General features: G+C 43.4%; 2 long non-coding RNA genes across 2 annotated transcripts in view; one reads left to right on the plus strand and one right to left on the minus strand.

The window, feature by feature from the left end:
* Positions 1-8,721: 8,721 nt before the first annotated feature.
* On the minus strand, positions 8,722-19,232 carry LOC140703228 (uncharacterized). Its single transcript, XR_012082619.2, has 4 exons — positions 16,038-19,232; positions 14,911-14,998; positions 13,453-13,548; positions 8,722-9,261 (listed from the first exon to the last, which is right to left on the minus strand). It is a non-coding gene; the product is annotated as an uncharacterized LOC140703228 (long non-coding RNA).
* LOC140703229 (uncharacterized) overlaps positions 17,900-26,960 on the plus strand; it is a 54,246-nt gene continuing 45,185 nt past the window's right edge. Inside the window, exons 1-3 of the long non-coding RNA XR_013544999.1 lie at positions 17,900-18,114; positions 18,225-18,379; positions 19,449-19,506. This is a non-coding gene — a long non-coding RNA (uncharacterized LOC140703229). The remainder of the gene's footprint in view (positions 18,115-18,224; positions 18,380-19,448; positions 19,507-26,960) is intronic.

The following is a 26,960-nucleotide window of genomic DNA, read 5'->3' on the forward strand; positions in this document are numbered from 1 at the left end:
CAGTGGCCAGAGGATTGGAAAAGATCAGTCTACATCCCAATCCCAAAGAAAGGCAGTGCCAAAGAATGCTCCAACTACCGTACAATTGCACTCATTTCACACGCTAGCAAGGTTATGCTCAAAATCCTACAAGGTAGGCTTCAGCAGTATGTGGACCGAGAACTCCCAGAAGTACAAGCTGGATTCCGAAGAGGCAGAGGAACTCGAGACCAAATTGCTAACTTGCGCTGGATTATGGAGAAAGCCAGAGAGTTCCAGAAAAATATCTACTTCTGCTTCATTGACTATGCGAAAGCCTTTGACTGTGTGGACCACAGCAAACTATGGCAAGTTCTTAAAGAAATGGGAGTGCCTGACCACTTTATCTGTCTCCTGAGAAACCTATATGTGGGACAGGAAGCAACAGTTAGAACTGGTCATGGAACAACTGAGTGGTTCAAAATTGGGAAAGGAGTACGGCAAGGCTGTATATTGTCCCCCAGCTTATTTAACCTATATGCAGAATACGTCATGCGGAAGGCTGGACTGGAAGAAACCCAAGCCGGAATTAAGATTGCCGGAAGAAATATCAACAACCTCCGATATGCAGATGATACCACTCTGATGGCAGAAAGTGAGGAGGAATTAAAGAACCTTGTAATGAGAGTGAAAGAGGAGAGTGCAAAAAACGGTCTGAAACTCAACATCAAAAAAACTAAGATCATGGCCACTGGTCCCATCACCTCCTGGGAAATAGAAGGGGAAGATATGGAGGCAGTGTCAAATTTTATCTTCCTGGGCTCCATGATCACTGCAGATGGAGACAGCAGCCCTGAAATTAAAAGGCGCCTTCTTCTTGGGAGGAAAGCGATGACAAATCTTGACAGCACCTTGAAAAGCAGAGACATCACCTTGCCAACAAAAGTCCGAATAGTCAAAGCTATGGTTTTTCCTGTTGTGATGTATGGAAGTGAGAGCTGGACCATAAAGAAAGCAGACCGCCGAAGAATTGATGCCTTTGAATTGTGGTGCTGGAGGAGGCTCTTGAGAATCCCCTGGACTGCAAGGAGAACAAACCTATCAGTTCTAAAGGAAATCAACCCTGAATGCTCACTGGAAGGACAGATCCTGAAGCTGAGGCTCCAGTACTTTGGCCATCTCATGAGAAGAAAAGAGTCCTTGGAAAAAACCTTGATGTTAGGAAGGTGTGATGGCAAGAGGAGAAGGGGACGACCGAGGATGAGATGGCTGGACAGTGTCTGCGAAGCAACCAACATGAACCTGACACAACTCCGGGAGGCAGTAGAAGACAGGAGGGCCTGGCGTGCTCTGGTCCATGGGGTCACGAAGAGTCGGACACGACTAAACGACTAAACACACAGCTTTGGCTCTTGTGTCACCATGGATCATTGTGAGTGCCCTCACCTTGCTCAGGATGGAGAAGGCAGGGAGAAATTCCTCAGCCATGAATTACTTAGAGTTGAGACTTTCAGTGCTGCTGGAACTGACTTTATCCAAGCTGGTGAATGGGGTTCAAGGAAAGGTTGAGTGCCTGGTGCCACATTGGGACAGTTTGCAGGGAGACCGTTAGCATTTCTAGTCCTCCACAAAGTCCAGTTCTCATCCAAGCCCAAGTTCCACCCACTGGGCTGATGCAGTCCATAGTCCGTGTCTTGATCTGGGTCTTCTAGAGCAGGGGTCCCCAAACCCCAGTCCACAACCTGGCAGCAGCCCGCAGCCTAGGCAGTACTGGGCCATGGACACAAATCTCCTGCCCCCCGCGAGTGCCCCCTGTGAGCGCGCTGTGCGCATGCGTGCGAGCAACCTGCCTGCAAGTGCTGCTGTGTGCATATGTGCGAGCGCGCTCCACCCCCCTGCAGGTTTGCCACACCCCTGTGAGCATGCCATTCCCCCTCCCGCAAGCATGCCATGCCTCCCAACCGGTCTGCAGTTGGGAAGAGGTTGGGGACCACTGTTCTAGGCAGATTCCAGCCATCTAATGCTGCTTAGGGAGGGTATTGTCAGACTCTCACAGGTTTATGTGCTGCCCCAATTTCTTTTCATCGCATGTGCTGCTTTTTCGTTTTTCCTTCCCCAGTGCCTTTGTTGGGTTGGATTGGGGCCCAGGTACTCGACTGGTCTCCATAGCCTCTAAGGGTTGGTGTCAATAGCAACTGGAAATTTTGGTTAATTCTTTTTATAGTTAGCAGAGTATCAGGTACAAACAATAACCACACTGAGAAAGTGTAAGAGAATAGCTTGAGTTTAAGTAGCCCACCCCTTTTCACCGTGAGTACTACTTTGTATGTTAAAATCATTCTGGAAGCATCTTAAGCAAAAAATAAAGGTATCATAACTTATAGCTGCTCTCTATAGTCACAGTTAGTAGAAAAAAATTTCTCTATCATCTGGAAAAGATCCCTCCATGCTTCCTGCATGCTCAGATGTCAAGAAAGGGAAGAGAGACTAACAAACAAAAGAAGTGAACGAAACAAACAGGAAGAGGGGAGGGCAAGCCAGGGGTGGGAAAAAGAACTCTAGCAATAGGTTAGTGGGAAAGGAGAGTCTCTTTCAGTTCTAAAAGCCCTCCCCCCACTGATACACAGTGTTAGAAAGCACTGCAAGGTCCAAGCTCTTGCTCTTCAGATGCATCTATATCACAGTCCCTCTTTTGTCAGCTTGCTTTTGTTCTTCAAAATGAACCACGTGTCTTATGCTGACGTCACTTGTTTTTAAGTTCATACTTTATAGCCTTTGCTGCCAGGGGGACAGCCAAGCAAAATAGTCTGTTCGGTTCTAGAGTCCAGTTTGTACCTTTTCTATTTCAGCATGTAGGTGTTTATCAGACTTCCAAAGACTCTAATGTGTGGCACACTTGGCACTCTACCGTGCCATAATTCAAATTGGGTTTTTGCAGTGCCCTTGGCTGGTAATCTGTTTTGGAGATTCATTGCAGTCATGACTCTATATCCCTCAGGGCTGCTTCAGAGAAGATAGTCCTCTATTTTGAGGAGTTGTCCAATTCAGGTCTGATTTGGAGCTGAAGAATTCAAAGAAGGGAAACAAAGGGCTTTGATGCTGCTCCTTAATTGTTGCATCTGAACAGGAGACCTGAGACTGTTTAGTATCTGTTTAGCACGCTCCCCCCCCCCCGAGATTCATCTGGCCCCCTTGCTGGGCATTTTCAAAACCCAACTCAAGACCTGGTTATATAGAGAGGCCTTCACCCCGGTCACTACGTAATTCTCTTTCTTTATCTTTATCTATTCTGTTTTTGTATTAATGTTGGAATCTGTTATTTTATATTAACTGTTTTTATTATGTATTTTGTGAGCCGCCCAGAGTAGACTATGTCTAAATGGGTGGCATATAAGATCAATCAATCAATTAATCAATCAATACCCAGGTGTATTTCCCAGCTTAGGGTTATAATGCCACTTACTGGAGGGTGCTCCTTTTATTAGACTGCTGGAAAAAGATGTGGTCATTCCAGCAGAGTGGAGGGGTGGGAGCGACTTCTGACAGAGTGCATGTTTTATATGCAGAATGTTTTATATGCAGAAACGTTTAATCCCTTATACTTTCAGTTAAGATGGGCAGGGTCAAACTGTGTCATTGCACTATTGGAAGTATTGGAAGTTGTTGTTGTTGTTGTTGTTGTTGTTGTTGTTCTTCTTCTTCTTCTTCTTATCATCATCATCATCATCATCATCATCATCATCATCATCATCATTATTATTATTATTATTATTATTATTATTATTATTATTATTATTATTATTATTATTGGACTAGGCTCTAATGTAGCATTCTTTTGGTGTTTTTGGCCACTAGATGTCACAATGGTACCAATATTACAGGTACATGCAGCCTGATTTCTTGCCTGAAGCTGCTTCGCCTTTCCAAAGACAGCCTTGCCTATGATATCATGAATAACCGCTACAGTCCCTGATGTGAGAATCCATGGAAACAGCTTCCATTTGACTGATAGTAGGCCGTCGTATGTGTCCTCACCCTTTCCTACATTTTTTGCAGGTTCTTTCTCCCAATTTTGCAATTTATGAATGACAGGTTGGCAATTCTGAGCTCCCTCCTCTTTATAGAATGCCTTAACCTCCTGAAAGCGTACTTTGTTTTTAATTCCTGTAGTTTTATTTTTTCATTTCACCTCCCCCACCTTGTTTGTTTTAGATTCATGTTGTAAATAGATCTAGGAGTGTTGTCATATTGAAGAGTGAGGTTATAAAATTACACCCCCCTTCCTCTTCCTCTACATACATTTTGCAACAACAGCCACAACCAAGCCACAACATAAACACATGCAACTAGGTCCAAAGATCATCAATATTTAAATAAACTGAAGCATGTGAAGCTATTCCAAATGATTCAGAGTCCATTTGTTTGCCAAAAAGTTGTGAGAAGAAACATGGCCTTCCACCAATTCTTCTTCCAAGTTAAAGTTTGCTTTTGAATTTTAATCTGTCAGTAAAAGGAAAAAAGACCAAGGACAAAACAAGGCAGGCTAGGGTGTGACAGATCTATGATCTGCTCCCTGAGTGACTTCATTTCTCCTGAAGTGAAGCAGTGGATAGAGCTTGGGAAGTTACTTTTAGAAGATCAATCTGTAATAGTTACAAGACGCCACCCCTGCATTGATAAATTCTCATTATAGTTGCTTTAAAAACGTGTGTGTGATTTTTACTTTCCCACTCCTCCGAAATTACTAAAACCCTTAGTTTTAAAAACCTCCAACCAAATCTGAATGCTGCAAGCCATGGGCCTATGGGACAAAACATACTCATGTCTCACCCAGAATTTCTGAGCAGCAACAACAGAGCACAAGGAAGCAGCACAAGTCACAACCTGTGCTGGCACATAAGCATTAAAATTAGAAAAATAGTGCAGTGAAAAGGACACCTCTTCTGGTACATTCAGCCCAGCTTGAATTGGGAGTCGCCACTACTGCTGCTGCTGCAACTGTGGGCACCCTTACTGATGATGCTGAATATGGCTTCCTTCAAGGCAATAAACCAGGGTTTGGGCCATACCACTTCAGCTTGTGGAACTTACTGTATGTCCTGTCATACAAACATTAGACACACTGTGAAATATGGTACAATCCGGGCAGTGCTTAAAAGGTACTTATCTTCAGTGCAATCTCTTTTAACTCTTGATGCTCTTCTTCAAAGGCAGAACAATGAGCTATTGTGCATCTCAATAAATCCTCCCTAAAAGATTGCATGCCCTAGCCCTGCCTCAGAAAGATATGGACCAGGTCTTCAAGGGGAAGGAAGGATTGTTTTAAGTAGAAACACAAATAGACAAGGTATTTTCCCTCCCTTGCCAAACAGTGCTATCAGGGAAGAATGCATCATAAATACATGCCAGTGTGGACAAACTCTGTTTTGAAAGTATGAGCTGTGGAGGAGTTGACATAGCCCGTTTGAAAGTCTCAACACATTTTCTGTATGAGGAGGTTTCTCTGTTGGGGTACAGTCTAAGATGTGATAGCCTGGCCATACATTTACCTTATCTATGCCTAGCTGAATTCTAACACCATAGGGACCTCAATTCAGATACCACCTGTATCAGTGCCATGGCAACTAAATTAATCAGACAGACTGACGTCAGCTATCACTCCAGGGAATCACATTTCTAAGTTGCCTCACGTAAAAGACTTGGAACTCCTTGCAAAATTCCCTCTTGATTTTTTCTCTTCAGAATGTACAGAGGTTTCCACATTTCCTGAATGTAGTCTCAAGAGCTGTCTCCTTCTATTTGTTCCCACCACTATCCAATGACTATATTTAGATAGCACCAACAAATTAGCATGCATTACACTGTGGGAGGCTGGCAAAATGAACACAAGAGTAGTAATGGACTTTGATTCATCTCACGTCTCTCTTTGTATTCATTTTCTGATGCATTCACTTCTTCCACTCCCTCCTTCCTCCCATCAGGAAGGATTTAAATGTACATAGAGTGATGAGGGGGCCCTGCTTTCTGAAAGGCACATGTACTGTGTTTCCCCCCAAAATAAGACAGGGTCTTATATTAATTTTTGCTCCAAAAATGCATTAGGGCTTATTTTCAGGGGATGTTTTATTTATTTTTTTCATGTACAACAATCTACATTTATTCAGATAGTCATGTCATTTTTTTCTGGTTGCTGTACAATGGTGGAGGGCGGGGTTTCACGTAACTGGGGCTTATTTTGGGGGCAGGGCTTGTATTACGAGCATCCTGAAAAATCATACTAGGCTTATTTTCAGGTTAGGTCTTATTTTCAGGGAAACAGGGTAGTTGGATCCTGACATGTCTGTAGCTGGCTGCAGTCAGCTTTGTAAGAATATCTCTTGGAAGCAGTGTTCTATTCTGATGTTTCACTCAATGCCACCTGAGAACCCTACCTGAAGACACTGGCAATCAGGCCCGTACAGTCTAAACATTTGGAGATGAAATGTGTCCAATCTATACTTTAGAGCAGGGGTCCCCATTGTCCGCGGTCTGCTGCCGGTCCGTGGCCTTCGCAGGACTGGGCCACAGAGACAGATCACACACCCCCTGCCCGCACTCCCCACCCGCATACCCACACGCATGTACACCCACCCATCCACACACACAGGTGCCCCAGCCACTCATACATGCACATGAGCGTGCCACACCCACCCATGAGCATGGCCCACCCACCCACAAGCGCACCAGCCCACCCGTGAGCGTGGGAGGGTGCTCCCCCATGCATGGACCCCAGCTCCCCAACCAGTCCGCAGTTCAGAAAAGGTTGGGGACCACTGCTTTAGAGAATATCAGGCTCCTTTTCCAAGTATATGAGGAAAGTGAGTGAGAGGGTAATGTGCACAATCAGAAGTAATATGCACACACCTGATAGTTCTTTCATTTCCACAGTGTGGGCTTCTTTGAGGCGCTTACACAGACAATTGTGGCTGAGAGACAAATTTTTAGAGCCCTATTCATGCTTCTGGGTACACAGTGTGGTGTAGTGGATAAAGTGATCAACTAGGACTCTGGAGAACAGGGTTTAAACTTTAATTTGGCCAGGAAAAATCACCAGGGGAGTGGAACAAGTAAAACCACTCCTTAAATATCTCATTTCTCTTTAAGGGCCTATTAGGATCGCTATAAGTCAGTTTCAACTTGATGGTACACAATGAACTAGAAATGTTTATTGCAGCCATTAAATTAACTGATGCTTTTTCTGGCCATTTAATAAGTGATCACTGGCCAAAGAGTAAGTTGATTTGTTCCTATATGATTTTAAAAATCATGTTAAACTTGGCATTATTCTTTTTTGGAACTTAGGCAGAGAAAAAGATAGAAAGAAACAGATACAAAACGACCGGAGTGACCCACCTTATTGTCTGGGTAGATGATTTTCTAATTCACAGCAAAATGAAATGGAGAAATCTAGATCTGAAGGTAACTGTGTAATGGTCCATCAAGGAAAGGATAGCAAGCAAGAAAAAGAAGTCCCAACTCAGGACTTCTTGTTTTTAAAATAGGAGCAGTAGTTCAGCTCATTAGCTTGTCAATGCGAATGCCTATAGTACTGCTATTCTACTGCTCCCATACTGCAGCCTGGAAGAGTCTGTAGCGGGGCTTCTGGAGCCTGACGTAAAGCATCCTTCAAAGAGCTGAAATAGAAAAGTACCCTGCATGCAGAGTAAGGTCGCACACCAGATTGCCAGAGTCTCCAGGTAGTACAGACTTCTGCCTGAAACTCTAGACCAGGGATGGTGAGTCTTTGATGCTACAGATATTTTGGACTTCAGCTCCCAGAATCCCCAGGCTGTAAGGTAAAGTTAAAGGTTCCCTTGACATATTCAGTCCAGTCGTGTCTGACTTTAGGGGGCGGTGCTCATCCCGCTTTTCAAGCCAAGCCAGCGCCTGTCCAAAGACAGTTTTCTGTTGTCACGTGGCCAGCCTGACTAGGGAACGCTGTTTTACCTTCCCACCGACATGGTACCTATTTATCTACTCGCATTGACATGCTTTCGAACTGCTAGGTTGGCGAGGAGCTGGGAGAAAGCGACAGGAACTCACTCCATTGCGTGGATTCGATCTTATGACTGCTGGTCTTCTGACCCTACAGCACAGGCTTCTGTGGTTTAGCCCACAGCACCACCACATACTGCCAGCGATAAAAGATTTTGGAAGCTGCATCCCAAAATATCTGGAGTACCAAAGACCCACCACCTCTGTCCTAGACAGTTGTGGCAAGTCAGTATCATAAATATTGAGCCAGATGGACTGCAGGAACTGGTGTAGTGGAGCCAGAGCTTCCAAGAGCAAGGCTCCAAGCCTTTTTGAGTGGCAGGAACAATGATAAAATCACCTGTCACCTCCTTCAAACCTTCTAGTTCTCCCTGAACTTAGCTGCAACCTTCACAAGAACTGGGAGAGAAACAGACTTTCATAGGAACAGTGTATTGTCGCAAACCCTCCCCATTCTAATGTAAAGCATTTTGGATGATTTTGGTATTGAATGGTTGTTGAATGGTTAACAGCCTTTAGCTTTACAAAAACTCAGCTCCTTAGTCGTTATGGACTGATGCCGGCATTATTAGACTCTCCTTGTGAGAGGACCCTCAGCTATCAGGACTATGAAAATGAGCACCTATATTTCCAAATTTACCGCTGCAAATTCACAACAGCAATAATAACATAATAGATCTCTCTGTTATCAAATGTGTGTGTCATACTGCAGAAGGCATCTTCCAGTGTACTGGGATAACTCATTAAAAGAGATCTCGTAAATTTCTGCTTAAACCAATAATATGGGCACATTCCAAAGAGAAATTGGAAACTTACATAGAAAGAACAAAGGAGGAAAGGGGAGGAGACAGAAAGACAGAAAAGTTTCCAGCACTTAAAGCATTTTCTGGCTAAAGTAGATTTATGAAAGAAGAGTTGTCTGCTTTATGCATGCATGGGAACTCATGTGTTCACAATTGTATGTGCATGTGGAAAGCAAAAGCCAGTTTATCCATCATCTGTTTATTGCATGGTTTATTTCTCCATCATCTGAAATACCATCAGGTACAGGGCTAGAGGGATCCAAAATCTGATCTTTTACAGCAATTCTTGGATTCCACTGCCTTATGTTCCTGTGAAATATGGTGGGGAACTTCAAGAATGTGTACACCAGATGGACACTGTCACTGATGGGAGCTGGCTTGAAAGAGCAAAACTCTGCTGGCCAGAGTTTCAAAGAAAGTTGAGACATGGAAAGAGGTCTGGGTGTCATAATGCAGAAGGCGGCGTCTAGTGTGAAGAAGAAAAAGGCTTTCAGAAAAGACATTAAGACAAAACAAGCTAGTTTGTCACAGCAATGTACTGTCATGATTACATCAGAACATATTCCAGCAGACTTCTGCTCAGTGCTAGAGCAGACATTTGCAGTGTTTCCATCCAGGGAAAACAGCTCAGTTTTCGAGGACCAAGAATGATATTTCAATGAATGTAGTTAGGACTAACAGAAGCTGTCCTAAACTATGACAGCTCATTGATCCATCTTGTTCAGTATATTTGGGTCAAGTGGCAGCAGTTTTCCAAAGTTTTGTTTAGGATCTTTTCCCAGCCCTACCTCTGTATGCTAAAGATCAAACACAGGGCCTTCTGCAGTGTTCTGTTACTGAGCTACATTACTTGCAATAGGAAGTACACCAGTTTAATGCTAGGTGATCTGTCTATATGTGATTTAATACAATAAGGTTTGGATGCAGGACTTGTCTTTCATGGGCAGATGCATTCCACTCAAAGTTCCATCTGGTTTATCAACCATCTTTCATCTATATCACAACTCACTCCATTCAACAGATTTTCCCGACCTATAATCTAGTGTTTTTCCAGGATTTAGAGGTGCTGGAAGAGAGAGTAAATAACCCCATTTATATGTTGCACATACTGAAATCTGGATTCATACATATGAGAAGATTACTGGCTAGGGATTAGATCCATCTTGCCTTGGCAGCTTTGGCTATGGGAATGTGATGCTGACCGTGGTGATCATCCTTGTAAACAAGGATCCACAAGGTGTTTGTGGTGCACTCTAGATATTTTGGACTACACCTTGCAAAATTTCTGTGTACTGGCCATGCTGGCTAGGAATGATGGAAGCCGAACTGAGTCCAAAACATCTGGAATGAAGCCAGGTCAAGAATGCCAATGAATTCCCTCTCTAAGTCCCAGGTATCAGTACCCCATTGTTCAGTTCTTCTTGGCTCGGGTACCGGTGAGGTTTGTACCTCCCTTTCTGTCTTTGACACAATGGACGGCACTCCAGCGAGAGCATCTTCCCTCTCCCCCCGGGTCTCACAAATACGACAATCAACACCTACTGGTGAAGATGGTTATATATGGCCTCCAGTGTACTGCTTCTGAATACCAATTGTATCCAGAAGCACTAGTGAGATGGTGCTGTTGTGCTCCCTGGATTTTCTATGCAGGATTTTCCACAGACAAATGGTTAGCCCCTGTATGAACAGACTGATGGACTAGAGAGCCCTTTGCTTTGATCTTATATTCTTAATCACTAATAAGAGTCTGAATTTTATTCACAAGGTTAGACTTATAAATACCCCCTTTCAAAATTAGCTAATACTGATACAAGACTTCTTTCAGAAATCTGCACATCATTGCTAGGTGAACTGACTGACTGAACTATTTCAATAAAAACCACATCAGTTGCAGTATGACATCTAAATGAGAGGCATAATCAAAAGGAACATCGCACGTTGAGTTTATCAAGGGGACCTTGTAGAGCCTGAAGGACCAAAGGAAGGAAAGTTTGCAATGATGACTTGAGTATTTCCAGTCCTGCAGAGTATTTGGGCCGTGTTATTGATGCTAATGTTCTTTATAAGACAGCAGGAAAGGTCAAAGCCATAACAGATCTCTCTGATAGTGTATAAATCTGTGGTGTTCTTCTATTACAAATGACTTGTTCCTCTTCTGGCTACAGGTCTAAAGCTTCTCTGTAATTTGGTAAGTCATGGAAAATCCTGAATGTAGACAAATGAGGTGAAGCTTTCTGGTAGTCAAGACCCTGGTTTCAGTACAAGGGTACAGTACAGTATATTGAAACGTCTTTGTGTTTACTGATACACTATTTATATTTTGGAAGATACAAAACAGATACTAAGATTTTTCAATCGTTGTTGTTTACTCGTTTAGTCGTGTCCGACTCTTTGTGACCCCATGGACCAGAGCACGACAGGCCCCCCTATCTTCCACTGCTTCCCGTAGTTGTGTCAATTTCATGTTGGTTGCTTTGCAGACACTGTCCAGCCATCTCATCCTCTGTCGTCCCCGTCTCCTCTTGCCGTCACACTTTCCCAACATCAAGGTTTTTTCCAAGGGGTCTTCTCATGAGATGGCCAAAGTACTGGAGCTTCAGCTTCAGGATCTGTCCTTCCAGTGAGCACTCAGGGTTGAGTTCCTGCAAAATGGATAGGTTTGTTCTCCTTGCAGTCCAGGGGACTCTCAAGAGCCTCCTCCAGCACCACAATTCAAAGGCATCAATTCTTCGGTGGTCTGCTTTCTTTATGGTCCAGCTCTCACTTCCATACATCACGACAGGAAAAACCATAGCTTTGACTATTCGGACTTTTGTTGGCAAGGTGATGTTTCTGCTTTTTAAGATGCTATCGAGGTTTGTCATCGCTTTCCTCCCAAGAAGCAGGCGTCTTTTAATTTTGTGGCTGCTGTCTCCATCTGCAGTGATCAAGGAGCCCAAGAAAGTAAAATCTATCACTGCCTCCATATCTTCCCCTTCAATTTCCCAGGAGGTGATGGGACCAGTGGCCATGATCTTAATTTTTTTGATGTTGAGTTTCAGGCCGTTTTTTGCACTCTCCTCTTTCACCCTCATTACAAGCTTCTTTAATTCCTCCTCACTTTCTGCCATCAGAGTGGTATCATCTCAATATATATAGTTATATTATATAAACAAATACACAACATATTTCAGCTCATAGATTTTGATCAGCTATTTTTTCCTTGTCTTATTGTGGTGAGCTTGACATAGAAAGCAGTCACTGTATCCTCATTTCCACCAGGGTGCCTATCTGCTGGCAGGTGTTCATGCCAACTTTGTTTCCTCCCACACTCTTCCAAAGGACCAATAATTCCAGCATATTTGCAACATCTCCTGTTGAGAGGCTGATAAACCTGTGGTTTCCATTACTGCTACATGCACCTCCATCCAGGCCTGTGTGCACCACAAAGATTTTCAGGACCATGTTCAAGCAAAATGTAATTTGATGTCTTTTAAAAAAAAAAACTAACAAAACTGTTCATTCTTCAGAATTAAAAAAAGAAGATATCAAATGGCTTATATCAAATCATTTTGCTTTTTTACATTGGAAGACACAAACAGTTCAACATTCATTTCAGTCAGCAACTGAAGAGTCGCTGCAGTGATTTTCAGGTGCACATACTCTGGCTTGGCACACAATGACAATCCCAATGGGGACTCTTTAACTGCCAGCTGGAAACAAGTGAATTTTATGCCCTTTGCCTTCCACCTGCACAACAAAGCAGGATTTAAAACATTGAAACACATAGAGTAGTCCAGGCAAGTTTGCAAAAGAAACTGACTTATTTCAGCAATATACACTCTCTTCAGACAAATGTGCACTGAATTAGTGGCATCTGCAATTTTGCAGCAGCTATGAGGTAGAACAACAGCACAGTGGATCCTTCATACCCCACACAGAATTTGTAGAATTAGAAAGATGATCAGGGATTTGAACTGAGGAAAGGGGAAATTAAAGTAATACAGTAGTGGTAAACAGAGCTGCTGAGAAGAAAGTTAGTGGGAGCTGAACCTCCCAACAAAGCCAAAGTTTTATGCTGGACAATGGAATCATGGAGGTCTTAGTATACACAGTTTTATCCAAACCTTTGCCCTCCCTTTTTGGTGATGCATAAGAAGACACCCTAGCAGCAAGAGGAGTTATGAGCCTGGGACAGGCTGCATAACTCATACAACTCCAACACCTCGCCTTCATGTCTCAGTGTTGCTGCTGGAGGTGGACACTTCACTCTTATGCTGGGACTAGCCCTGTACATTTGAATATGGGGGTGAGGGTAAAAGGGAGGTTAGGATACTCAGTCTGGTAAAATGGATAGAGTGATGGACTAGGACTCAGCTTGGGTCTGAATCCTTGCTCAGCCAATGGAAACTCACTTGGTATATGGAACTGGCCAACAATGATTCTGACTTATGGCAACCCTTTTAGGGTTTTCCAGATACCTGTACAGAGTACTCAACAGTAGCTTGCATTTCCTTCTTCTGGGGGTACCCTCTGACTGTGCAGCTTGCCCAAGACCACACAGGTTGGTTCTTCTGGGATGGACAGTGGGGAACTGAACTCCCAACCTCTGGCTCTAACACAGTGAGCTATCTAGCCATCTGAACTGGTAAAGCTGCTGCTTAAATATCTCACTTACATTGAAAACCTTGTTACAATTACTATTGCGGTCCTCTTCTTCTGTGCTTCAAAAGGTCAGTACAGTACTGAGTCCCCTTATCGGGAGAACTGAGGCCTATAGATAAGATAAGATAAGATAGATAGAGAGAGAGAGAGAGAGACAGACAGACAGACAGATTATATTAGTCGTTTTCAGCTAGATGGCACATGCAACAAGAAGGTAGTTCTAAAGAGTGGGGAATACTTTGTTTTAAGATGCTGCTGCAGCATATGGTACAGGAGCTACTATGTTAGAAAAAATATTTCCCTTATCTGTCTAAGCTCACAGGGAGGGAGAGGCTTTCAAAGATCTGCAGGGGAAATTATGGTACAATTCCAGCCACCAGAGAGCACTGTGTTCTCAGAAATATTCTTGCAGTATTAAGCCTGGGTTGGAGTATTTGAACTGTCAAAAGAAAAGCAAAGAAAATCTGACACACACACACACACACACACACACACACACACACACACACACACACACACACATTGTGTACACACACCTCAGATGAACTCTGCTCTCTGAAAGTTTTTTAAAGCCTCTGGATGTCCAGCCAGACAAACAGCTTATGAGCCAAAGAAAGAGCATGACGCCCCCCCTCCCTCTCCTTCAGTTGGCTGCTAGCAAGAATCTGGAAACCTTTGTTTGAACTCAGCGTGCTTTCCTCTTTTACTGACCAGGAACAGTCATCCACTCCCACTGCCCTAATCCCCTCCTTAGGGGTTGTTGGGCCACTGTGTCCTACTCCTGGGAATGCTTATGCCGAATTGTTTTCCTTCTGTCGCTAAAGCAGAAAAGTTCTCTCTGGGAGGGCTGCAGACAGACATAAATAGAGCCATGACTGAGATACATGAACCTTTAACGTCCTTTCCCAGTGAGCTAAACATACTTGTTTCACTTCCAACCTGCCTTCTAATTCTTTCCTTTAGGCTGTAGGAAAACATTTCTCTCAATCTCGCTCTCTCTTCCCCCCACCCTCTTCACTCCAAAGATTTACTGCTTATTGCAGGCTCCAAAACAGTGAAATATGAGTGCCTTCTCTTCCACAGCGGCCCCCCGATGTGACTGCTCAAGGGATCAGATATTCAAGCTAGTTGTGACGGTGGCAGTCCAGGGTTTGGAACACAGTATTCTAGGAAAAAAGCTACAGCCTTCTATTGGGATATCATCTGCCTTATGCCACAGAATATACTCCTGTAGTCGAAGGACTGCCCAGTTCAAGCCCAGATTAAAATAAAGAACCCCCAAAAGGAGTGCAGCAGGGACCTTGACATTGCCCAGCAATAACACAATGGACGAGAGCTCACTATTCTGAAATGAGCTTTATTTTTTCCACACTTGAATGAAAATAATTATGTGCTGTTCAGTTGATTCTGGTGACCATCCCAGTGTTTTCCAGGTATAAAGTATTCAGAAGAGGTTCAACAGTGTCCCTACCTAATGATGCTCTGGAACCCTGCAGCTTGCCCAAGGCATGTTACCCATCAGCCACATATCTGCCAATTGATCTTGGCTGGTCTCTCTCCTAGAAAACAGAGGCAAAAGTCAAACTCTTGGCTCCAGGCTCCGCAGCCAAGAGAGCCAAGCCACTGAACTATTCCACCAATGGTTAATTAAAATTAACCATAAAAATATTGTATCAGTCTCTATCCTCTTTTACGTAATATATTTCTTCCTAACCATGCCACAATGGTCAGTCTACCTCATGCTGTACTCTGTCCATAGAGTTCAGCATTTTCTCACAGATGAGCACATGTTGATTATATATATATTATATTGATTTTTATGTTGTAAGCGCCCCGAGTAGACATGATCTAGAGGGGTGGGGTATAAATTTAATAAATAAATAAATGTATCTCATGACTATTTTTGTAACAATATTGGGACACCTAGGCTGCAAAATTCACAATGATTCTGGTGGAAATCAAGGTGCAGGTAAGTGTTCCAGCAACGTGGCACAGAAGAGGGCCCTAATTTCTTGGGCAGGCAAGAGAGACCGAGAGCTTCCTGCAAGGAGTTGTGGCTGCTGTCCCTCAGAAGCAGCTAGTCCAATATCAAGGCAAACATGGATATATCATTATGAGGCACTACAGCCAGGTGATACTGACCTCTGACAACCAGCCCTGGTTCCTTAATCTTAATGTACTTATTAGTAGCACTTTTGAACCTGACCTTTAACCAAAAATGCTCACAGAATAGAAAGAGCAGATGCAATCCATATGCAAATATATGCCCTTATTTCTTCTCTTTTTTTGGTGATATGTGAATGCTTCCCCACAAAATCCAGTTACATGCAGTAAGCCAAAGCCAAGTCTCCTGCAAGCCTACTAGGTTTTATGGCCCTTCCTCTTGGACCGAGGAGTGACCTTGAATTCAGGCAGTCATGTTGTGGCTGGTCCGCCATTCTAAATCTTCTGGTTGAGGAAGTACTGTACAGGATTTCCTTGAACACAGCAAAAAAGCTGCTCATATGTTCAAGTAAGAAAGCAAGGAAAAGCCTCTGCAGCACAGAGAGTGGGTCTAGATGAAAGAGACTCCTTAAAAGGCAGGCTGAGCTGTCTTACTTTTTCGAAACTCTTTTGTCTTCGCAAAATGGCGCCGGATTGAGCAAGGAGAGGGAGTTGGATTTGGCGACGAGGAATCGGACGAGCCCCAAAACCTTCCTCACCGCACTCTAACATTAGGCACGGAGCCAGAATGAAAACAAGTCAAGGCCAAAGTTCACTTTGCTCTGGTGGGTCTCTGGGCTTTGCACGAAATACCATCAAACCTCCTGAGTCAGCAGCTTCCTCCTCCAGGCAGAATAGTCGAGATTCCAGGAGGGAGGCAGTCGCCTGACTCCGCTCCTGGCTCAGGGCAGTTGCTGGCTAAAAGGCACACTTGAATCCCCACCTCCCCACCCCGCCTTGACTATTCGCAGGGCCTATTCCGGGTTCAGAAGCAGCCAGTCTGACTGCTGAATTCCCTTGGCTCAGAGGTCCCCCGACAAGGGCCGCTTGGTTACTGCTATATTCGGCAGCAGGATGACGCGAGGAGAGGCGAGAGGCGAAGCGGCCTCGGAGGAGGAGGAGGCAGCTGCCGGAGCCGAGCCGAGAAATTAAAGGCCCCACAAAAATACAGCCTCCCTCCCCAGCCTCCAGGCAGGCTGCCGGGGCTGAGTCCCCAGGCCGCACAAGCCTGCAAGTTCAGTCCACCACGTTGTTGAGACTTTATGGTCTTTATTGCTGTTAACTGCCTGAAGTGCCCTGTTTAAAAAAAAAAAAAGATGGTACAGGAACAGACACTGCCAAATACAAGAAGCAGCTTTCGTACCTCAGTATTTGACTGGGGAGCCAGAAATAGGGAATTGGATTCCCCACTATGTTTCCTTGACAGGGACTGGACTTCACTGAACCATTGGGTCCCTTTCAGCTCTGCTCTCTCTAGGATTGTTATAATATTATTATTCATATGTGGTGATGTTGCCATAGAAGAACACAGTACCGGGCTATGAGAAAGTTGTTTATTTTAGTTTAGTTTTTACAAAAACTCACAACTAAATAACACTACTTGTTATTTATTTGGGTCCGAGTTTCTCACTGGAGTACTCTCACTACCATCAATGTTTCTCAGAGGAAATTGCCTAATCCTTCTCAGTTTCTTTTCCCCACCATGCCATTGCCACAACACCAAGCTTCTGCCTGTTCTTCCATGGTACACAACCCACGCTGGGTTAAGAGTCATGTGAGGACAAGGAGACTAAATTTATTCCAAGTCTGGGCAGCAGTTAGTGGAAATATTGCTTCTAACTCCTGCAACTCATGACAGGATGGGGAAGTGTCCTCAGAAGGCACTGATCCTGTTCAGAACTATTGTTCCCCCCTTGTTGAATAAAGACAGGGATCTTTTCCCTCTCTCTTGCCTCCTTTCTACATGTTCCCAAGCCAACAGCACCTCAGGACTGGGAAAAGAACATGGCAAGACTGCAACAGACAACGAGGATGCTGGTGTTAGGCAACAAGTCTTCCACACCTAGATGCCTTGAAAACGTTATGGACTACATTTCCCATTTTCCTCAGTTAGCAAGCCATGGTGGTGGGATCTGTAATCAGACATATCTCAGTGGTGGCAGGGAGTGACACAATGGAAAGTCTGGTGCCCTTCAGATGTGGACTACAATTCCTACAATCCCTGGCTACCTGGGCTGGGGCTGATGGAAATTGCTCAAAACACCCATATGACTTCAGAGTTGAGTAGAACATTTGGAGGGCAGCAGGTTATCTAGAGATGAGAGGAAGAAGGGCCTGGATGGATAAATATGTGCTATCAGTTCTGTTCTAGTAGAGATGTGGGATTTGTTGGCTTTCTGGGAAATTGTTTACAATATCTCTTGTTCCTATTTTTTTGATAGGCATTAGATAGGGCCCCATTGGGGCTGAGATGCTGCTTATTCCACAAGTGCTTTTTATCTAGACAGTAGCCAGCATGCACGGATATGTCAGTTATAAACAGTAGGTGTGACCTCTGGGCTTCTGCCAGTTTTCCATTGCGCCCTTCTGTGAAATTGCATTTGGATGGCCCTTGAGACAAGCATGACTGGAAGAACAAATGGCCTCTTCTCTCCAACAAGTGGAAGATGATTGCACTCCCTTGGTCTTAAAGGTGAAGAATGTGTATTATAAAAGAGGGCTTTCTGATCACTTTCTAATAAATTAGATATGTTTGGGTTTTCTCTCTCTTTTAAATACAAAAATATTTTGTTCTGTCTGCAGCCCACTGTAAATAACAGGAAGAGGATTGTTGCTGCCTGCATAAGAGTGAGAATGGTTATTAAGGATTCCTGACTAAAGATTAATAACAGGAAGTCATGTCCTGGCTTGCCCATCACCTCTGATCTTATCCTGTAAACTTCAGGTGTGTGACAGTGGTGAGTAGATACAAGGATGGATTCTCAGTTCATACAAAGTGTGGTGGTATGGATGCATCCCAGAATATGATTTGTAATGGAGTAGATGATTTGTGGCCTTCCACATATTGTTGGATTATAATTTCAGTGTGCCTTGCCATTGACTGGTGTAGCTAGGGAACAGTGGACTAGCAACCTCTGAAGAGCCACATGTTCCCCACCTGTTTTATGGCATGAATAGATTTTTACTGCAGATTAGTCACCAGGAAGAGTGCTTTGTGAAAGATGTTTGAAAACCCATGAACTATGGAATCTTTTACCAACAGTTAAAGACTATCCAGAGGATAAAGCTATGATCTGTCTGGATATTTTGAACAATCTAAATATATATATGTAATACATTCACCATTCATAAAAGATGCTATGAATGCTGTACTTCATATACCACTTGTAAATTATGGAACAATATTATACTGTGCAAATGCAAATTCCACTCAGAATTTAAAAGTGACCCCTGAAAGAAATCTATATTATGGCAGCAAGCTAGACTGAATGTAATAAATGTGGTCACTTTTTATTATGTAAATGTCAGTGGAGATAAAACCTGATAGCCCTCAGGCATAAGTAGAATAGAGAAAAGAAGTTTTCCTCTTGCTGCACAGTTCATGTATAACTGTTCTCCAAAACCAGTGTTTCCTTTTTAAAGGAGATCTCAATTGATGCCAATGGGAGATCCCTTTAAGATGGCAAACAGCAGGTTTAAAGAGGAATTTGGTTTCTTGGCCGTGATAAGGAAGGAGTAAGTTAGCCTTTGCTTCTAACTACTCCATGCTTTGATGTTCTTTGACTTTCCATCTATTCCACCCATCCCACATGTACATACATATAAAAATGCAGGTTAATTGCACTCATGTAATTAACATCACATCTGCTTTGGCCTTTAAATGCTAGATGAAGAGAAATGTATGGATTTGACCTATAAGAGTTTCTAAGAGATAAATCAGTTTCTCAGACCCCAAGATTAATGGAATGACAGTCAGTAAATTTCAGAGCAACATTTGTTTGACCTGTTGTCTGTACTTTGTTACAGGAAATTGTGGATTCAACTCTTGGCAGAGTCTCGGGTGTTATGGAAGGACAAGAAATGGGTAATTATTTACCTTATTACTACTTTATTTTTATTCCAGGAATGGGGAGAAGGTGCATGAGAATATTTTGCTTCTGGACAGGTATACCTTTGAAGTTTGATGGCAACAACAGAGGCTGAACTGGCTAAAGTATTTTTCTGTCATGATCCAGAGCATATTTGTTTCTTTAAAGAAAAAAAATACATATGACCACATTTATACTCTGATCTTGTTCCTGACTTTTTCTGCTGGGTATAATAGTATACTCTTAACCTGTCTTATACTAATAGAGCACAACATTAACCTTGGGGGTGTTGCTATTATAGGGGCAGGCATATGTGCCTGGGCTGTTGCTGCTGCTTTAGCTCTGCAAGTCTTAACAACCCAAGCCAATGCTTTAAATTACTGTCTACCTGTAGTAGGTAATTTTTAGCTGGCTGGAAGCTTCTGGGAATTGCAGTCCAAGAATACCTGGGTTACCCAACATTGGGAACCAATGATGATTCTAAAACATCAAGTGGAACACCACCTTGTCCCTCAGTATGAGAATGTTCTGCAGCTCTAGATTCCCATTGCCTTACTTTTTTTCTTTGTTTTTTTCCTTTCTGGTAAAATTGTTGATTGCTGCTGCCTCATCGAAGCTGTGCTACCAAAATGGTTGTCTATGTACAATGAGGGGTTTCTGCCTCCTCTTTGGTTCTGCCTCTAGTAGTGTCTGAATACATCCAGAATATCTGTGAGGTCTTCTTTTTTTAAACAAAGTCATTGTAGTAATTAAACTTTCCACAGAAATCTGATGTATTAGATAGCCCCCATCCAGATTTCTGTGGAAAGCCTGTCAAAAAGACATGAGCACAGTGTCATGCTCTTGTTTAGGGGACCCCCTCAGAGGCAATTGCTACATGCCTGGGTAATTACTGGAGTTAGAGAATGGAATTTGCCCCTTCCAAAGAGCTCACTGGATAGCTCATTGAGTTGGGTACCTCTTGGGTACCTGCGGAGGTTGGGAGTTTGATTCCTCATTGTGCCTTCTGGAAAAAGAGCCAGACTGTGTAGCCTTGAGCTAGCTACAAAGCCCCAGAGTGCCCCCAGAAGAAAGAAATGGTGAAACACTTCTGAGTACTCTATACATAGGAGACCCTGGAAAAGGTCACCATAAATCAGAATTCACTTGATAGTGTGTTCTTGTTGTTATGGAAGAGTGGGGTGGGCAAGGAAGATAATGTGCTGATGGAGCATATTATTGTAACCTGTATGCTGTGATGCAAAATGTGCTGTTTTTCAATAACTCAATGAAACACAGTTCTGACTAGACAAAAATTTGTGACTGCTTGGGGTTTTTTTGTTTGTTTGTTTGGCTGTGATTACTACTAAGAAGATTACTACTATACTTGTTATGACAATGTTGTGATGTTAACAGCAACAGCTGGTTCTGTATTTCCTCTAGGTCTACATAGCCTGCTGCAGTCCAAGGTTACAAATATGCCCTTCTTGCATGTTATGGTGATGAATATCACACCGTCTCCAATTTCTCAGTATGAGTTGCTTCTTGGAAACTTGAAAGCACAGGAGCTGCCTTCTGCAGTACTCTTAAGGCATTGGTTTCCTAAATTAAAGCAGTGGCTTTAGGTATCTGGCTGCAGAGGTTGAAAGTTTGATTCTCTTCTGTGCCTCCTTAACAGGGGCTGGACTTGATGATCTATAGGGTCCCTTCCAGTCTTGTAGTTCTGATTATCATTATCATTAATAACAGCTTTGCTGGTTTCGTTGGTGGAGGGCAATGAATTCTTCAGGTGTTTTCAGTGTCCTACCAATCAGTCAAGGCTGGAAATGCTATTTGAAGAACAATTCTCCACTTCTACCCTTCCCCCCTCCCACTCCTGCTTTTTGTAACCTCTTGCCTGATTAAGAGATCTTGAAATTTCAAATGCTTGCACACATTTTGTTCCCTTTCTGTCAGCCTACTTTAGAACAAAGATAAGTGAGTCCTTCCCTGCCCCAGGAAAAAAGGGGAAGTCAAGGGTTGGTAGTCCAGCTGGTAGAACCTCTTCTAATTTGATTGCACATGAAAGGTAACTGCAAGGCATGGTATGGCAGATGATTGCTTACAGTACCATGTGTTACAAAATGGGGGACCAAAAGAAGTCTCAGATTTGCCTAAAACGTGCACATGCTAATTTATAAATAGAGATATAAATCCAAAAATAATAATGACAGTGTGAAGGAAGACAAGAGGCAAGTGAGCTGTCCTCACCAACAAGACCACCAAAAGAGGAGAATGATATCAATAGGGAAGATATAGAAGGAATAAAAGGAATGTTAGTAGAGGAGAAGAAGAACATAGAAGTCTGTTTAGTAGAGGAGGGAGAAGGAAGAAAAGGGGAGGAGTTAAAAATCTCTGTGTGGGAGGAGGATATATGTAAAAGAAGGGGGGGAAGGATATTCAGGGTAGATTGGAAAGAGAGAATCAAGAGAACAAGATAGAGATAGAGACAGGAAAAGGCAACCAAAAGTATGGAAAAGTGCGGGACTTACTAAAGGACTTCCCACATCTAAAGGTAGGGAGTTTATTACCAAACCCAGAGATTCCAAAAGAGGGAGAAATGGTTTATGAGACACAGGAATGGAACGTGATAGTATTTCCACAGGGACAGGGACGGGGAAAGAAGGTGATATGCCCCTACCCCATCTACAAAATACTCTACCGAAAGAGGGAGACTGGGCACGTCATCCTTGTTGTGGGATGGTTTGCGCGATGAGGAGTGCACCCCTGCGCAAGATCACCGATCGTGAACGGCTCGGTCCAGCCCCACCGTGAATGAAGCGTCACCAGATGAAAAGTCCGTGTGGACAAGTTATGGACAGTTGCCAGATTTATCTTGTTTTGACCCTGTTGGTCTAGCAGTTGGTACCTCACATGTTAATAAAGCTGGAGATAAGAACAGTTTAAATCAGTCTCAGTCTCTCCTTCCCGCCAAATCCGAGGAACTGTCACCATTTTCAAAAGAAACCAAATCACAATCAGTTAAACAAAAACACGATATGCCATCTGTTAAGACCAGTCTTTACTCTTAAGTTGTAATCATATCTTTCAAGAATAAATTAATATGACTCAGGTTGAGAGTTGTGAACAACCTTGATATGGGCCCAAATATCTAGTGTTTGGAATCACTCCTGGCACCATCAGCTTTCCAGGAAAAACATCATGGCAAGTGGAAGGGCAACCTGGCCAGCTGCTGGAGGAGGAACAGTTGCTGAAGCCTTGTTCTTCCCTTTCCTGTGAGAGGGAACAGCTAGAAGAACTTTCTAACCCAGGCAAGTGGCTTAGTTTCCTTTTCTCCTCCTCTGTCCCAATCCCCTTTCCTTTGAGTCACAGTCTTTCCCCCGCCCCGCCCCCACTTTGAATCATGCGTTTTAGAGTGAAGGCTGAGGACTGTATTTTTGTATTGATTTATTCTCAGAATCTTTTCCAGCTTGAGGAAAAGCAGAGTACAATGCTTTAAATAATAAATAGTATTTGAGAATCTAGAAATAGAAATATCAAGCAATGAGGAGATGCAGAGAAATATATAAATGAAAAGCTGTTGTCTTAAAACCAGCTGTTAAAATAATTTCCTGGGGAATCTGGCTTGCTTTGACTAGTGCTTAATTTAAAATCTCCTCAGGAATGAAAGTCTTTTGCAGCAGGCCAATGTAACTTGGCTAGAGAAGGCTGGAACTTACATTTCTCTACATCTCCCTTCCTTAAACATGTGGTCTGAGGCACACAGCTGACTTTCAAGTCTATTGTTGCCATATGCTGTCAGCTTTTCTACTAATGTAGTTTGCTGCTGTGATTCCCCTAAGACAGAAATTGAAGCTAGGAATGGAACAGCTAATTTTTCCATCTTTTGAGAATACAAGAAAGATTTACCTTAATGAGTACTGTATGCAAGAATTGGGGAGGGGGTGCTGAAGCAGATAAAATACCCTACGTCTGTGTTTGATTAAATATATTCCAAATCCCTAATACCGAAATTTGGCATCTTGACATTCTTAGTTTTGGTTTAAAAACAGAAAAGCTCATGCAGCTACAAGCATCTGAACTAGAGATGGCACAGGTGGCTGGTCTGATTACTTCCCACCCCCAGATCTTGCCGGACCATTTACCACATTGCATACATGGCCGGCGTCATCTCCTTGGCCCCAATTGTGGCAGTAGCTCTGCTGCTGCAGCCCCACCTCCCTGCTCACCCAGCCACTCAGCAGCTGAGCATGGAGACTCATCCTCCCACCCCCTTGCCGGAGTGGCTGAGTGAGCAGGGAGGTGGGGCTGCGGCACCTTAGCTACTGTTGTGATTGGAGCAAAGGAGATGATGCTGGCCACACATGCTGCATATCACACAATAAGTCATCTGGTGGAGTCTGGGGGTGGGGGGTAATCAGTCTGACCACCTGTGCTGGGGGGCTTCATGTTCATATATGAATAAGAAGCCCCCATCTCTAATCTGAACATGTCTTTTCATGCTGAAGAAATTAAGGTTTCTTTTTTATGGTTGTTGTGGGATTTCCGGGCTCTTTGGCCGTGTTCTGAAGGTTGTTCTTCCTGACATTTCGCCAGTCTCTGTGGCCGGCATCTTCAGAGGACAGCACTCCTCTGAAGATGCCGGCCACAGAGACTGGTGAAACATCAGGAACAACAACCTTCAGAACACAGCCAAAGAGCCCGGAAAACCCACAACAACCATTAGATCCCAGCCGTGAAAGCCTTCGCGAATATATTTTCTTTCTTCTGCTCCAGAGATGGAACCTGAGACGTTCCTGCCTCCTTGTCTTTGGGGTCATTCATGATAGGCATTGATTGATTAATTGACTGATTAATTTTCTGGAGGACCAAAGAAGGACCAAAAGTGGCTCAATTAAGGGGATGGGGAAGCAGTTGGCAATGTTGTAGCTATTTGCACCAAGGAAGAACTGGCTGAAATATAATTTTTCCTTGTCTTTTTCTTCACAGTTATCACAGCCTCCGCCAAACTGTTGTCTTCCAGAGATGTGTGAATGCATCTCCCAAAGGACATGTTGCTAATAATGGCCGTACTGGGGATAATGTGGGTTGTAGTCCAGGCCCCTTGGAGATTAACAGTACAGTGGTGCCTCGCTTAACGAGCGCACCGTACGACGAAATCACATAGCGATCCCTTTTCTAGGATCGCTAATGCGATCGCTCAATGATGCTTAGATAGGGCGAAACTCGCTTTGCGAAGATCGGTAAGCGTTTCGCTTACCGATCTTCGCAAAACGAAGCCCTGACGATCAGCTGTTTGGCGGCCAAAAAGGCTACCGGAAGCCCCAAAATGGCTGCGCGCAGCATTTTCGCGCCCTCCCCTCGCTTAACGAGGGCGCAAAAATGGCTGCCAGCCATAGGAAGCATCGCTGAACGGTGAGTTTTCGGCCCATTTGGAACGCATTAAACATCTTCGCAAAGCGAGTTTCGTCCTATCTAAGCGTCGTTGAGCGATCGCATTAGCGATCCCAGAAAAGGGATCGCTATGCGATTTCGTCGTACGGTGCGCTCATTAAGCGAGGCACCACTGTACCGTTAATCTCCAAGGGGCCTGGACTACAACCCACATTATCCCCAGTACGGCCATTATTAGCAACATGTCCTTTGGGAGATGCATTCACACATCTCTGGAAGACAACAGTTTGGCGGAGGCTGTGATAACTGTGAAGAAAAAAACAAGGAAAAATTATATTTCAGCCAGTTCTTCCTTGGTGCAAATAGCTACAACATTGCCAACTGCTTCCAATGGGTTTTTTTTATCCGTTCAGCGACGTTTCGCTATAGCGAAGGTTAATCCGGAACGGATTAACCTCGCTATGCGAGGCACCACTGTACTCTGTTACATGGTACTCCTCCTCTGTCTATATGTGCTATTGCTTTCACACATGTTATTGAAAGTATTTTTGAGCCATTCTTGGTTTGCATATATGAAAGATGAAGTGAAACTGAAACTGCACTTTCTAGCATACAGTGGTGCCTCACAAGATGATTGCCTCACGGGACGATTAATCCACAAGATGATTGCTTTTTGCGATCGCTGTTGCACTTCGCAGGACAATGTTTTCTATGGACGATTTTGCAAGACGACGATTTTTCCCCATCGGAACGCATTAAATAGATTTCAATGCATTCCAATGGGGAACTGCGTTCCGCAAGACGATGTTTTCTATGGATGATTTTTGCAAGACGACGATTTTCCCATTGGAACACATTAAATAGATTTAAATGCATTCCAATGGGGAACGACGTTTCGCAAGACAATGTTTTCGCAAGACAGCATTTTTTGTGGAACGAATTAACATTGTCTTGCGAGGCACCACTGTACTTGTATCCTATCTGGAATCCACAGATGGCCATAAAGCAAACCACAGTTACAAATACGTCCTGTGTTTTTTGTGTAATTTCTTTACAGAAAGATTCTATTTTGGACACTTGGGTACAGAATGACAGAAAAGTGACATACATCACCATTATGGGCCTGCTCTAGAGACTCTCCACTTATGTCCTGACAGTAAAATCTGTTAGTTGACATGCAGAGGGGAAAGGATTTTTTTGTGGTTGCCCCATCTTTCCATGAGATGTGCACATTGCTTCCTCTCTTGAAGATCTGCCTACCTCAACGTTCCCTCTAATTTTCATCCCCACTGCATGGAAGCCTTGCCTGTCTGTGCGTGGGAGGCAGGGTTTCATCCAAAATCCTGAAGTATACAAGCATTGACCCCGGCTGCTGCTGTGTGACTTTGATGGAACTCCGCACACACGTGCACAAACAGACCTTAGAGGGAACATTGGCCTATATTTAAATGAATGGATAAGATAAGATTCTTCACTGTTATTCTGGGGTTATGTGTGCTGTTTTTAGTTCATTATATTTTATACATTGCTGTTCTAAACATCATGTAGAAGAAAGAAACTGTTCGGGGCAGGAAGATGTCAAACTGGCAACAACTTGTATGTAGAAGGCAATTGTTGTGGTTATATGTAGCAGAAGGATAGATGAATGATTAATGTGGAAAAGAAGGTGCTGTACACTGAATTACAGGACTGTGGTCCAAGCCTGCTTAATGGCTAGTTAATAGTTACCTAAGGAAGGTAGGCAGAGAAGGGTTCAGCATAACCAAAGGGCAAGAACCTTGCGACTTACAATCTTATGGAATTTGGAAAATTGCAAATTGCCCACCCATACTCTAAAATCATAAATATGGAAAGGGTTTCAAGGCACATATAGAGAGCAGCACTGTTTAAAAACACCTTCTGTGTAAAGGGCTCTCCCATCCAAGTCTGGTTTCAAGATAAAGAACTACAGTGGTGCCTCACTTGACGACGATAATCCGTTCCAGCAAAATTGCTGTACAATGAAATTGTCGTCAAGCGAAAGTAAAATAAAAACCATTAGAATGCATTAAACCGGTTAATGAGTTCTAATGGGTGA

This window comes from Pogona vitticeps, chromosome 1, assembly GCF_051106095.1.
Source record: "Pogona vitticeps strain Pit_001003342236 chromosome 1, PviZW2.1, whole genome shotgun sequence".
Taxonomy (NCBI): domain Eukaryota; kingdom Metazoa; phylum Chordata; class Lepidosauria; order Squamata; family Agamidae; genus Pogona; species Pogona vitticeps.